Source organism: Eschscholzia californica, unplaced genomic scaffold, assembly GCF_041429995.1.
Source record: "Eschscholzia californica isolate CP2 unplaced genomic scaffold, dmEscCali1.0.p SCAF_1, whole genome shotgun sequence".
NCBI lineage: Eukaryota > Viridiplantae > Streptophyta > Magnoliopsida > Ranunculales > Papaveraceae > Eschscholzia > Eschscholzia californica.
This window is the reverse complement of record NW_028238198.1, coordinates 54,644,479-54,659,582: the sequence shown is the minus strand read 5'-3', so window position 1 is coordinate 54,659,582 and position 15,104 is coordinate 54,644,479. Positions and strand designations below refer to the sequence as shown.

The window sequence follows — 15,104 nt, the reverse complement described above, 5'->3', positions numbered from 1 at the left end:
AAACCATGGTGAGGGCATTGTAAGAGGAGATCGTTAAACCTCTCTAAGTAACTACTAAGGGACTCTCCATCTTGCTGCATAAAACCTGCAAGATTTTGCCTAATGGTAGCGGTTTTGTGTTTAGGGAAGAACTTTTGAAGAAAAATTGTAGTTAACTCTTCCCAATGACTGATCGACTCGGGTTGCAAAGCGTGCAACCAAGATTTAGCTTTCTCTTTCAAAGAGAAAGGGAACAACCTCAGCTTTAACTCATCCTCAGACATATCTCTATATTTAATGGTTGAACAAATCTCCTCAAATTCCCTAATATGGTGATAGGGGTTCTCATTTTCCGCACCACGGAAAATAGGCAACATTTGGATCATACCCGGTTTTAGCTCAAAATGAGTTGTGGAGACAGGTAACTGAATACACGACGGACGACTAGTCCTTGTGGGGTACATGTACTCTCTCAGGGTTAGCGGAGCATTCTCAATCCTACGTTGATCTATGTTCTCACCCATTTCTTCAGCAATTTCGCCTCCTTGATCTCTTCTAATGAAACAACCTAAGTGATCACGAGGTTTAGGTGGCATAAACTAATACGGATGGATGGAACTACGAAGACCCTAGGAAAAAGGAAAATCACAATCAAGCTGACTCAACCAAGCAACCTAAACAGTATCTAGCAACAAGTTATTAGACGTGGATTTGGTGAATGGCTTGTCAGATTTGCCTAGTAATTCTAGACAGCTCCTATTTCACCACAACACTTGAACTTTGACTGTTATAAAGGTTACTCGATCATAGTAGTCGGTAAACAATTCTCCAGGAAGACAACCAACGATGAACGTTGTGATAGTCGTCTTCCTTCGGCAAACGTTTCCTCTTCTCGAGGCGGCTTTTTGACAAGAATTGCTCACACACTTTCCTCTGAGAATGCCTAGATAACAATCAAGTTCCCGAGTTGTTTATGAAGGTCCTATGAGCTCGATACCCTACGGTCACTGTCTAAATCAAATTTTAATTATCAACGAGGCTTAGGATCGTGAATGTTGTTTCCTAAATGGGCAAGAGAACGGTGATGAAATCCGAACTCCTATCTTGTAATTGGGTTTGTGCCCTTACTAGAATGCTTACACTAAACAGTTCGGCAAAACAATGAGGCAAACAAATTCACACAATTACCCACTTACGGGAGATTCGTGGGTGATCAGAAAAATTACCTCCCGTTCAAGACGGGCGATGACCTTTGCAAACGACCCGGACCACTATTCCCTTAAGTTTCGAAACCGAGGCTTTTTTTTTTTTTTTTTTTCTCTTAAACAATAACAAAAAAGCAGATTTTAGAAAGTTTCTAAAAAAAAAATTTAGAAATAAAATATTTTTGGGATTTTTTTTTTCTTTTTAGAAAGTAAATAAATTCCTAAACTAACTAGTTTAAAAATCAATTCAAAATTTAGAAACAATTCCTAAAAACAAATCCCCGGCAGCGGCGCCAAAAACTTGATGTGAAATCTAGTGAACCTAAATACTAGGCTAATTAGATCAAATTAAAACTCGCAAGTGCACGAACCGTATGTGAATATGGTATGTATTACGAAGTCGATCCCACGAGGATTTGTTCGGAATTAAGTCTAAACCTAAAACTAACTAATAAACTAGGAAAGAAAATAGTTGATTTTGAGAATAATATGAGAAACTAAAAATTGAAACTTAGAAAACAAATTTAAGTTGTGATGAAAATCTATAAGTTGGTAAATCTAGGATATTGGAATTCACCACTAACAATCATATTCAAATCTAATATCTAATTCAAATTATTATCCCTCTTTGATAACTCAAAAATTGTTAGAAATCAATCTTCAATTTTCGGAAGATAAAACGATAAAGAACCTTTTGTAATTAACTAAACCCATAACCCACTTACTTAAAATATCATGCAATTAGGAACCAAGTTGTTAGTTTCTTAGGCTAACCGAAGTACGGTTAATTCATAACATTAAAGCACATTAAAAGAGATAATAAAATAAATACGATATTAAAACCCAAATACTCATGTTACGGTATCATCCTTTATCCTAGTGGGAGAGTTAGAAACCCATGAATATCAAAGACATGGTTGAATTAATGATAAGAGAAAAAGAATTGGAGAGAAAACACTTTTTTTCGCTTTTTTTCCTTCTGCGCAGCCAAACAGACCCTTACGGAAAATTATTTTCTCGTATTCCTGGAAACGATTTCCAGGTGAGAAAATAATTTTCCTTCCCTGGTTTTTCTCTTCCTTTACTGTTTTCTCTTTATTTCTCTTTCTAAACTTCTCTCTTTCTCTCTCTAATAAACACAGGAGTCCTCTCTTTATCTTTATAACCGAGTATATGAAGAAAGAAGAAGAAAAAGATGATAATGGAGTTTATAAATAATTCAATCTTTCTCTCTCTCTACAATATCTTTCTCTCTCTTAACTCTTTTAATCTAACCTTCTCTCTAAAGAAAAGAATCAGAAGAAGAAGAAGAAGAAAAAGAAGAAGAAGAATAGAAACTACAAATTTTCTCTCTCTCTCTAGCTCTCGGTCATAAGCTTTAATGGTGGAATGGAGAGATGATCTTCTCCATCCGGCTCTTCTCCTTTTATATAAGTTGGTTTAGTCGATTTCTTCCTTCTATCTTTCTCTCCTTCTATTTTTGTTCATCGAGTCGGTTCAAAGCTTTTGATTTCAGTCGGTCTCTGTTAACATTTTTGGTAGCTTTTGATTTTTTAGAAACAGATTAAAGAAGAAGATGATGACGGTTTAAAGCTCGGTGTACCTCTGCTGTAACCGAAAATAGCCTGCTCTCATTCCGGTCCATCTGATTTATTCCTTGGATGTGCGCCACGTGTCTTTGTTGACTTTTGATCCATTGAAGTTGACCCGAACTTTGACTCTCTCTATTTTACTCATCCGGACTCCGATTTGACTTCCGTTTTCGTCTACGGGTTCATCATGGATTCTACTTTCCATCTGAGCACTAATCTTGACCATGAAATCAGAATCAACAAATGACCAAAATACCCCTAGTCTGTATTTTCTTCGACTTTTATCTGTTTTGCACACATAACTCTGAAAAAGGTACCTGAGTAGAAAAAGGAGTAATTCATGAGAGTAACTTGCCCTAGATAGACTAACTTGTCTAAATTAAGAGACTCAGATGGGACATTTTCATGTCTCATCAGAGTACGTCTTTACGACTGAACCACATTATCTTTGTGTTCTTATATGGTTGTTTGTATCATCCCTTCTCTGGTTTTTGTGATTTGTTATAAGTTGTAGCAAACACTAGAGGAAGTTCGAGTCAGTCTCTTTAATTCAAATCAAAATTAATATTGACTTGTTGGGACATTGTTTTCCCTTGCATGTGATTTGCAGGGTTTTTGTGGGAACCGTGAGTGAATTTTTTCAAAAGCATTCAGAGTGCCTTGTGATCATCATCAAGCGCAAGGCTAAGGAGATGCCTCAGGATCCTGTTGATGATTGAATAATGAATATGTTTAGGTTTTGTACTGAAAAACTATTCAGTTCACTGCAAGAACAAAAGTATGGATATATTAATATGCAGAGATTGTTGTATATGAATGTGAAGCTTTTATTCTTCATCTAGCAGTTAGTTTAAGCATCTTCAGGATAACATTTTCTTCACTAATTTCATCATATTCTAGAGTTCTTGGTCATCTGATGGAAAGATGTCTTTTGTCGTTGTTTTTTTAAGCTAAATCAGAATTTTCATTCATATGTAGGAAATCAATCAAGAACATTGATTTAAATTTTTTTTTACTCCCTTGAGTACAATATGAGATTTACATAAGTAAATTACAACACAAAGCTTACAAATGTAAAGTACAACATGAAGAGGAGTATAACATGACAAAAACTAAATGAAAGACCCTAAAGGTCACATAATGAAAGACCCTAAAGGTCTGAATGAAAGACCCTAAGGGTCCGTTTGATTTCTAATTCCAATTCCTTTCCTTAGACCCAAATTTCTGAAATTTCTAATTTTAGATCTCTCTCATTTCCAAAAATCTTAATTTCATAAATCTTCAAATATAGAAACCTTAATTTTAGATAGAGAGAGAGAGAGGGGGGGATGAACAACAGATCTCTTCCTCATCAAATCGATAAGAGATAGGGAGATAAACACACTTCGGACAATGAAACACAAATTCCATTTAGATATAACAAGTGATCAGGTGATACAAAACTGGTGTTAATTCTATTTTCAGATTTGAGTTTCAGTCTCTTCAATTAAAAAGAAATTGCAAATAGATTGAGGTTTCACATTATAAAAAACAATGGCCAAACCAGATCGGGTTCACATTATCAACCTGTAGGTGAAGAGATTTGGGTTTAATTGATGTTTTTTGTGTTATATTGCTATGTTAGGTTAACAGAAGGGTGGTGTTGTTGAACGTTTAGGTTTGTGGGTAACGGTGATTATTATTTTGTTAACATGATTTGGTTAGGATTGTTGATTCTTAACTGGAATTGATACCATCATGAAGAGTGTTACTAAGGGTGAATTCAAACTTGGACGTGAGCTTTAAGTGGATCCTTTGGTGAGTGAGATGCTTCTGGATATGGGAAATTTCTCTCTCTAACTAGATCTCCTAATTGGGTTTTTCCTGAACTGTTATTGTTAGAGATGCTTCAATTCAACTCAGGCAGATAGTTCAGTTAGAGAGAAGAAAGAGAACGAGAGAGATGCAAGAAAGAATGGGAGGAGAGAGAGAGAGCGTGTTTTGTGATGGGTGAGAAATCGGTTTTCCCATCTAAGAGGTGGGAAATTTTTTTAGTCTATTTGCCTACTTTTTTTTTCTCAAGAAATCAATTTTCTTACCCAACATGCCCAATCAAACGGTGGAAAACCGATTTTCTTGCGAAAATCACTTTCTTACTCACATTTTCCCACGTATCAAACGGACCCTAAAGGTCACAGAATGAAAGACTCTAAAGGTCACACAATGAAAATATTCTAAAGATCACGAATGAGAGGACCCTAAAGGTCATAAGTTTTATTATACTAAAATATAAGTAGGAATGATGAACCAAGTAGAGAAATGGAGACCGTTCGAGTTTGTCAGACTGAATTTTATAAAAACACTCACAAAATCTTCTTTCTTGCATCTTGCACTTGCAAACGGTTGGATCGTGGACTATGGACTGGTAGTTAGATGTCTATTCGTTATATTTTCCATAGTTGTTTAAACAAGGAATAGTCGATCTCCATCAATGGACGAATCATATGATTCCACACTATTCATAAAGACTTACCAAACTGTCGACCCCAAAATATAGCTCGATGTCGGCAAACGTATCGGTAGCAAGTGCTCTGTAAGGAGATGTGGGACTAAGAGAACAGGCTTTTTGCCACGTGAATCATATCATGATAGGTACTTGTTAGCATGTTAGTTGCCTCTTACCTGACCCTTCTTACTAGATTTCCGGTCTTTCCTGATGGTGAATAAGCGTTGTGTAGATGAATTAGCAGGTAACTTGATATTTCAAAAAAATGGTACAGTCTAATTTCATATCGCGGCAAATAAAATAATGGATTAACAGAGAAATCGGAAGGTATTCTAATAGAAATATCTTGTTTAGGATTGAAATAGGAAACTTATTTCACCCCGAAAAATGAATAATGAAAGTCCTATTTCAACTAGGAGTCCTTTTTAAATTAGGAGAGACCCCAACAAACTCCCCCTCCTGAATTATGAAGATGAACCTACCGTCCCCACGCCTGTAACACTTCTACATAGCTCATGCTTTCCTTTAGGTAATGGTTTTGTCATCATATCTAAAACATTATCGTCAGTTTGGGTTTTCTCTATCTTCAACACTTTTTCTTCAACATCTTGGATCCGTAAGTATCTCACATTTATATGCTTAGACTTAGAATGGAAACTTGAATTCGTACTCAGGTGGATGACACTTTGAAATATCACAACGAATAACATATTTGTGTTCTTTCATACCAAATTCTTCTAAACAATCTCTTCAGCCATAACATCTTCTTGCAACATTTTGTAATGAAAATATATTTTTCTTCTGTAGTTGAATGCTACACGTTTCAGTAATTTAGATTCTCGTGACACTAATCCCCTTGAAAATGTAAATAGGTAGCATGATGTGGACCTTTTGGAGTCTACATCTCCTGCCATGTTTGCATTGTGTATAAATAGCGGCTTATCATTACCAAAACATACACGAGTTTTAGAAATACCTCTTAGATACTTCAAAATCCACTTCCTTGTTGTCCAATACTCTTTGCCTTAGATTGTGAAGAAATCTACTTACTACTCCGACTGCAAATGCACCGTCGAGTCTTGTACACAACATTGCATACATCAAGCTTGTACAGCTGAAGCATAAGGAATTTTCTCCATTTCTTCTTTCTCACTTCCAGTTAATGGGCATTGATCACGAGTTAACTTGAAGTGACTGACTAATGTACAACTTATGATTTTGTCTTATCCATATTGAACCTTTATAAAACCTTCTCGATGTATCTTTCTTGTGGTGGACATAACTTTCTAGATTTCCTATCACGAGAGGTATGCATTCCAAGAATTTGTTTTGCTGAACTCAAATCTTTCATATCGAAATACTTGTTTGGTTCTTTCGTTAACCTGCTTATTTTGTTTGCATTATAGCCAACAATCAACATATCATTAACTTAAAGCAGAAGTATAATCAAATTCCCATCAGGAAATCTATGAACGAAAACACAATGATCTGAACCCGTCTTGTGTGATACCCTTAATCCTTCATGAACGATTCAAACTTTTTTTACCGTAGCAGTCTTAGTGCTTGTTTGTAGACTTTTCTTTAACTTACAAAACCAAGTGTTCCTTACCTTTAACTTCAAACCTTGTTGGGGGGTTCTCTTTTCAACCCGCACATATATGCAGAAAAAAATATATTGTGTGGGACTTGTTAAGGGAGTGACATGGTGGTTAGGAAAGGGATGGAGGACCAGTTTGGCCCACATCGCCAAATATTCGTATCTAAAGTAAGCTTGGGTTCTACTTACGACAGTTATAGAGAGGTGATACAAGGCAAATATACTTTCCAAATGAAAAAATTAAGACCCCTTTGGAAGATGTGCATTGTATATGTGATCTTTCAACTAAAGGTCATCCCGACATTGTGCTTAGAAGGAAGAAGATGAAGACGATAAAGATGCATTATTGATCAGGAAATCTTTGGGCTCTGCCCTTAACAATGTCAAAGCAAACATAAGCAAATGAAAATGTGTTCATCTTAATTGGTTGAGGGAACAATATAGTGGGTCAAAGGACAACAGTGAAAGCGTAAACGATGCTTGCACCCGATTGTACATCTTACATCTATTTGGCTGCATTTTCTTCCCTGACAAAAGTGATACTGATGTAAACACAACGAAAATTGAAAAGAAGATTAAAACTTGATTGAAGAAATAATAAGATAAAGGAAAATACGATAACTTGATTAGTTGTTCTCTAAAAGGCCCCTGACAGACTTGACTTCCTTTGATGTGAACTTAGGACCCGTGTGAAGGTTACTTTCGAATGATGTACTTCAACTACTGTAATACTCGTTCAATACCTGATGCATCTCAGTGAACGCGATCGTTGAGGTCTAACCGGATGAAGTGTTAAGGCAATTGGGGTTTGTTCAAACCACTCCTAAAGATCCAATTAGACTAAAAAAGATGTTGCAGAATGGCGAAGCAAAGAAATTTGATCCTGTAGCTTGTTACTGGAGGCATTGGGAAGATCACATGCCCTATGTCGATGATAGATCGAATGACGTAACTGGCTCACTACATCGAATTATTTAGGCTAGTTCAAGAGAGTCCCTCACTCGATTGTATAAAATCAGGATCGATTCAAATCGAAACTACCAGACCAGTCTTTAGGTTTAGTGGCTTACTAGGTAAGTATTTCAACTTGTTTTTTCCAAATTTTTAACTATTTTGTGATAAATGTAAACTAATTTTATGTATGTTTTTCTCAGATAGACAAAATTGATCGCGACCTTCTTCGCTTGACAGGTCGGATTCGGCATTAACACGTGAAATCCTACTTAAGACGAAAGGTCAACTGCTACTTTCAACGTTTCCTCATTCGTCTCTAGCAGATCCTAATGTAGAGAGATTGGCACTGAAGGCGATCAGAAGAAAAGAAAGAGGCCTAAAAAATCATTATGTGATTTTTCTCTCTTGTATTTAGAAATGTGTACTTATTTTTTCTTATCTTGTAGATGTTTGAGTATGTTTTGATGATGTTATTATCATGTGTCGTGGATATCTGTGATGTTTTGACCATATCTTTCATTTTGAAAAAATTTGGCAACTTAAAAAATACTGTAAGTACGAATTTCAGATAGATTGGTCCGGTTTTGTGATGCAGGGAATGGACTAGTTGATCATTATGTAACATACAGAAATTGAAATTAATGTCCTTGGACCGATCAGTTCGTGAACCTTTAACCGAAACGAATTGATATGTTTGTGCCCTTATCAAATGTTAGAGATTCTAAATAAGGAGCTTTATATAAGGTTTTGTGGGCTATTGACGGTCGGTTAGTCCATAACATGCTTAAAGCTCCGAGACGTCCAAGTCCGTGAGTGTATGCACAAAATGTTGATTATATATTAGGAGATTTGTTGTTTGTACCCCCTTTTCGTGTAATTGACTTGCTGTTTGGACTCCCTTTTTCCTATGTTGCACTTTGGCCTCCCTTTTCACGGAATCACCCAGGGATGTTCTGTCTCTAAAATTATACTTTAAACAATTCCCAATTTACCCTTGTATAATAAATATTGCAGAGCATTCGAAATAGTTCAATTCAAATACACTAGAAGAGATCTCAACTCGCAAGCAGACAAGTTAGCAAAATGGGCAAGAAAGAAGAATAAAAGCAAAAAGTGGAATAATGTTACTTGTATCTTAGTTCATAAATATTGTAATAACGTTTATTCTAATTAATGAAAGAATAACTCAACAAAAAAAAATTGTTTAACTCATCTTCTTCTATCTTTAACTCATCTTCTTCCTCGCAAACCATAATCACTTGATCACTTGTGGTGGCTAGTTGATTCCTATTGTTGTTGTTGGGGTTAAACCAATTTTTTATCGTGGAGTGGGCTTTATTATTATAACATCAAAGAAAGATTTTCAGTAAAGGTAGAGAGAGAAAGTAGAGCATCTTCAGTCACTAATGGGCTAATGGCTCCTTCAATGGTGTGGGCTTTATTATTATTACGCCCATGTTGCCTGTACCTTTACATTTCGAGAACTTGCTATTGCAACAAAGAATTTCGAAGAAATTATTTGATAGGGGAAGGAGGGTTGGAATGGTATATAAATGGTGACTTGAAACAAGACAGACAAGATGTGTACTCGTAATAAACCGATTAGTAGTTTAGTTGTTTGCTTATGAAACTTCTTTTATTCAATTTGAAACTAGGTTATCATTTTGTGGTTTACTAAAGTTATTATGTATCATATAATTTGAATTGTTTGGAAGTGGATGGATCTTATCAGTGATTATTTCATAAACAGATTGTGGCAATGAAACAACTTGATTACTTCGGGTGATTAAGTGCTTAGGGTTTGTGAGGAAGAAGACGAGTTAAAGATAGAAGAAGATGAGTTAACTGAGTAAGGGGTCAAAAATGCAATATTGATTATACAAGGGTAAACTGGGAACTTCTTAAAGTATAACTTAAGAGACGGAATATTCCTAGGTGATTCCGTGAAAAGGGAGTCCAAAGGCAACACTGGAAAAAGGGAGCCCAAACAGCAAGTCAATTATACGAAAGGTGGTCAAACAACAAATCTCCCTTATACATTCCATTTTGTTACCACATGCCACGAATCCTGAATAACAGGAGCTTTACATAAGGTTTTCGGGCTACCGACCATCTAAACGAATCAATAAGTTCGTCACCTGCTAAAAGCTTATGGATTTACAAATCCTTAGGTATGTGCACTAAATCAGACTGACCGGTCCATAAATTTGGTATCTCGACATATATTGCAAAAAAAAATGACAGATAAAAAAATTTACCACAATATATATTTCATTCATCTATTAATCGTTGATATGACTTAAGTTTACAATTTAGATGGCAAAAGATATTGTATGTATCAAAAATTTGTTTAATCATCACCTAAATTTTCTCCTTAGTTTATCTTTAATAATGTCAAGTCAAGTCATTATACAAATCATTGTAATGCAATTGGAGGAAGTATAATTTGTCTTCCAAGTTTAATGCACACAAAACATCTGACATTGACAAACCTAATGCATATCATTTTATAACTTTTAGAAGATAAAATTTTGATTAAGGGTAAGAAAGTAGTTGAACCTGGTAAGAAAGTAGTTGAACCTGCTTGAGTCTAATGAACTAATATGCAATTATAACGAGTTGCAAGAACCATATTAACATTATATAATGTCCTATCATAATCAAATGATCTTAAAATCTCCTTGTAGAAATCAGGGAGAAGCTGAAGTTCTTTTATACCTTTTGTTTAAATCTCTTTCCAACCACTCAACATACTCAAAAGCAGATGGGTTCCTTTTCATAGATTTTACTACTTCTTTATCTTTTTTGACTTCTTTTTTGTTTGGGAGCTCCTTTAGTCTTTGTATGTTGTAATAACTTACACAACTTTGTCACAAAGGGACACACAATAGCCTTGAACTTTTCAAGTATTGCGGACCTTTCAAGAATGCTCAACCTATCCCACGTTACATAGAGTTATTCTATCTCATGTGATACGTGAAGATCACTATAAACCTCTACAGAAGCATTAATCATAACTTGGTCCACTGTGGGTGAATGATGTCCGAAGAAAATGTCGAATCTTGTCTCATCAAAGTTATCATCTCATGTGCGCAAGACATGCCTTAAAACAGATGCACAATTGTCAATTGCGTCTGCATAATCGATCTCATTCAACATAAATTTAATGCAACGTGTGAGATATAACCCCATAACTCTTTTATATACATGGTTTGATGGGCATCATTCACCTTTGTACGACTGTGGTCGAATGGTGATTTAATTCACATGTTTCGTTATCTGTCATGACATGAATGAATTCCCGCATGTAACATAATTGCCTTTGGAGTTTCCTAAGTTTCTCCTGAACTTGGCATAAGCACCCTCCACACGATTTTCTGTCATATTTCATATGAATCACCCACTAGTCCGTGCCATCACAAAACTATCTTTAAATCGCTATCAGGTTTTCTCTATCTAAACGAATAATGACTAGATTAGTGCGTGATAATTTCATTAAAAATGTTTCTATCGCTTCGTTATAGTAAGTTTCGGTCTCTGCTTACATGGTTTTCCAATGACATTTGCTATATACGCTTGGTAAAATTTCTACATGTGAAAATACTTTTGGTAACATTTCTACATGTGAAAATACTTCACTGATAGCATTAATTAGTGAAAGTTCACCATCATTAACAAACACACTTGACATTGAGTTAAGAGAGAACAAACAACTATTTAGGTAGTATGGTAATTCGTAATTTATTATGAAATAAACGAGACTTCTAACGAGAAAAGGGAAACCCTCAAACGAATCTGGTCATTTCGATCAACAGAGAAAAATTTGTGAAACTATATACCAAAAGAGTCTTTCGAAAATTATTTGTGTGATACTATAGATGGATAAACGAAATTGTCAGAAGAAAAATGGAATTGATTTTGATACATGTAAAGTAATTCTTCAAGAGAGAATTTACAAATAAAGCTTAATCAATGATGATATGCTCGATTTCTCTCTTGATTCGATCTCCCTCTTGGTAGAATTGCCGTTAATAGTGAACTAATGGTATAAGCTTACCATTAGTGGAGAATCTAAGCATTGAATGCTTGTCAAACAGAAATGCAAGATGTAGAAACTGGATCTGTTTTTGGTCAATTTGGGCAACCAAACGTTGTCCAAATCAAGATCAGGATGGACCATTAGATTCGTCTCGTCGAGCTCTTGAATTTAGACATAAAGTTTGTCAAAATCCGATTTCATATGAATGAGTTATCTTTGATTTACTTGGGGAAAAATATACGGATAACTAAACGTGTAGTTTTAGTATTAGTACCGAATTGGAAAAATAAGGAAAGTTTTACTTACTTATATAGACTTTTCCTTATGTTACTAACAATAGATTGGTTGGGATGATGGGATACTTGGCATGGTTTGCACCACGCAACTTTACCTAGGATGAGAATGGACCAACTATTAAATCTTGGGTGGAAATTTCTTTTACCTATTTCTCTAGCACATCACGCACGGGCACGCGCGGCGTGGGCGAATGGGCGTTTAGGGCGCTTTAGAGGCGCCCGCACGCACTTTGCACTTCGCACGTGCGCATCGTCGCTAGGAGCGATTGGAGCCATTCGATTTTAAGACCAGAGATTTAATCCGACGATTGAGATTTGATAAATAAATCTGATAGATCCGTTGGGATTTAACGGTAGGCGTTTGTGGCGCTGGATCTAAATAGATCCGTTGAGATCTGACGGTCGAAATTAAATCTGTAACCCAACAGTCAAATGTGGCTGTTGGAAACATCCAGTCGTCTATAGGCACCCATACGAAATGGTGCCAATCCTTATAAATACCATAAGAATTCAACAAACAAGATATCAATTTTTTTTAGCATTTCCTGGGCATTCATCTTCAAGCATTAGAGTTTAGGAGATCATTGTTCAGAAGTTCATATTACTTACAAAGTTCGTCAGACTATCATAACTAAGAGGTACTATCTTTACTTTGATAGGTAATCCGTTTTATCCTGGGAGACATACACCATTACTGTTGGTACTGATATACAGGGTGTAAATTGTCTTAAGGACAGAGGTATCCTCGACTCGGATACTTTACATTTGATTTTTTCATTTTATTATCACTGTTGTTATCTTAATTATTAGAAGATAACTCTTTCTCTGATTTATCAGATAGAAAGATAAACAAAAGTGGGTGTACTCTGTTTTGTTAAACAGAAAGATTAAGAACTATTCTCTTAAAAGTGAACCACAGAAACAACAATCTTAAGACAATTTATTATAATTAGTTTCTATTTCTTAAAATATTGACTTACTTTGTTTCTTTGTTAAGAGAGAGAGAGAGAGAAAATGGCAACAAACATTGAAACAATTCTTGTCAATGCTTCATCCTCGAACCATGCTGAGAAACCAGAAAAGTTCAAGGGGATTGATTTCAAACGTTGGCAGCAGAAGATGCTGTTTTATTTAACCACTCTCGGGTTGGTTAAATATATTTCTGAAGAAAAACCTATCCTAACTGAGGATGGTGACATTCAGAATGTATCTGCCGTGGAGGCATGAAAGCATAGTGATTTTCTCTGTAAGAACTATATCTTGAATTCTCTTGATGATAGTCTTTATAATATTTATTATATTATAGAAACATCTAAAGAATTATGGAATACCCTCATCAAAAAATATAAGACAGAGACAGCTGGTATGAAAAAATTCATTGTTGGAAGGTTCTTGGACTATAAAATGACTGATTCCAAACCAGTTATGTTACAAGTACAAGAATTCCAAATGTTGTTGCAGGAGTTAAAGGTCGAAAATATGATTACTAATGAGGCTTTTCAGGTTCGTGCTATGACAGAAAAACTCCCTCTAGGTTGGAAGGATTTTAAAAACTATCTTAGACACAAGAAGAAAGATATGGGGTCTTGAAGACCTAATCCTCAAATTAAGGATTGAGGAAGATAGTCGAAGTGCCGAAAGGAGAAATGAAAAAGTCTTCAATGTTAATGTGGTTGAAACAAAACCAAACAAGGCCAATAAAAGAAAAAGGTCAACCAAATCAAATGGTAAGGCCAAAAGGAAGAAAAATGCTAATGGTTGTTTTGCTTGTGGAAAACTAGGGCACTTTGCAAAGGACTGCCATGGTCTTCTAATCCAGGCAGTAAACCAAATAAAGTGAAGAATCAAACTTCACTTATTGAAGATTCAGAACTTCAGAATTTATGTGCTCTTGTTACTGATAATGATAATGAAGATATGGTCGTTGATGTGGTTCAGAAATTTGAAAATATGAACCTATGTGTTGTTGTCTCTGAAGTTAATCTCATTGGTAACATGAGAGAATGGTGGGTAGATACAAGGTCTACTCGTCATATTTGTTCTGATCGAAGCATGTTCTCTACTTATAAAGAAGCAGATAATGAAGAGAGTCTGTTTATGGGTAATGACTCAACCGCCAAAGTCCAAGGAAAAGGAAAGGTGGTGTTAAAGTTTACTTCTGGAAAAGAATAACCTTGAATGATGTGTACCATGCTCCAGATGTAAGGAAGAATCTAGTATCCAGATCTCTTCTTAGTAAAAATGGGTTTAAACTTGTATTTGAGGCAGATAACTTCGTACTGTCCAAAAATAATATGTATGTGGGAAAGGGATACATGTCAGGGGGTCTATTCAAACTAAATGTAACCACTGTAATGCCTAAGGCATCAAATATTAATAATAATAAAGTTATGAGTTCTGCTTATATTGTTGAATCTTCTTCTGAAATTTGGCATAAGAGATTAGGACATGTGAACTTAAATTCAATAAAGAAATTAATGAATATGGATCTATTACCCAAATTTGAAATTGAATCCAGAAAGAAGTGCCCCACATGTTTAGAGTCAAAAATGACTAAGCCTTCTTTTAAATCAGCTGAAAGAAACACAGAACCTTTAGATTTAATTCACACTGATATTTGTGATTTAAAAATGGTTCAAACAAGAGGAGGAAAGAAATATTTCATCACTTTCATAGATGATTCCACAAGATTCTGTTATCTGTACTTATTAAGAAGTAAAGATGAAGCAATTGAAAAATTTGAGCTTTATAAAGCAGAAGTGGAAAATCAACTTAATAAAAAGATTAAGGCAATTAGAAGTGATAGAGGAGGAGAATATGAATCTCCTTTTGCTGAAATATGTGCAAAGAATGGAATCATTCATCAAACAACCGCTCCTTACACCCCTCAACAAAATGGGATTGCAGAGCGTAAAAACGGAACTTTGAAAGAAATGATGAATGCAATGTTGTTGAGT

The 15,104-nt window shown here is 35.3% G+C and overlaps 1 non-coding gene across 1 annotated transcript; it reads left to right on the top strand.

The window, feature by feature from the left end:
- On the top strand, positions 1-107 carry LOC147567666 (small nucleolar RNA R71). Its single transcript, XR_015231608.1, has one exon. It is a non-coding gene; the product is annotated as a small nucleolar RNA R71 (small nucleolar RNA).
- Positions 108-15,104: the final 14,997 nt, after the last annotated feature.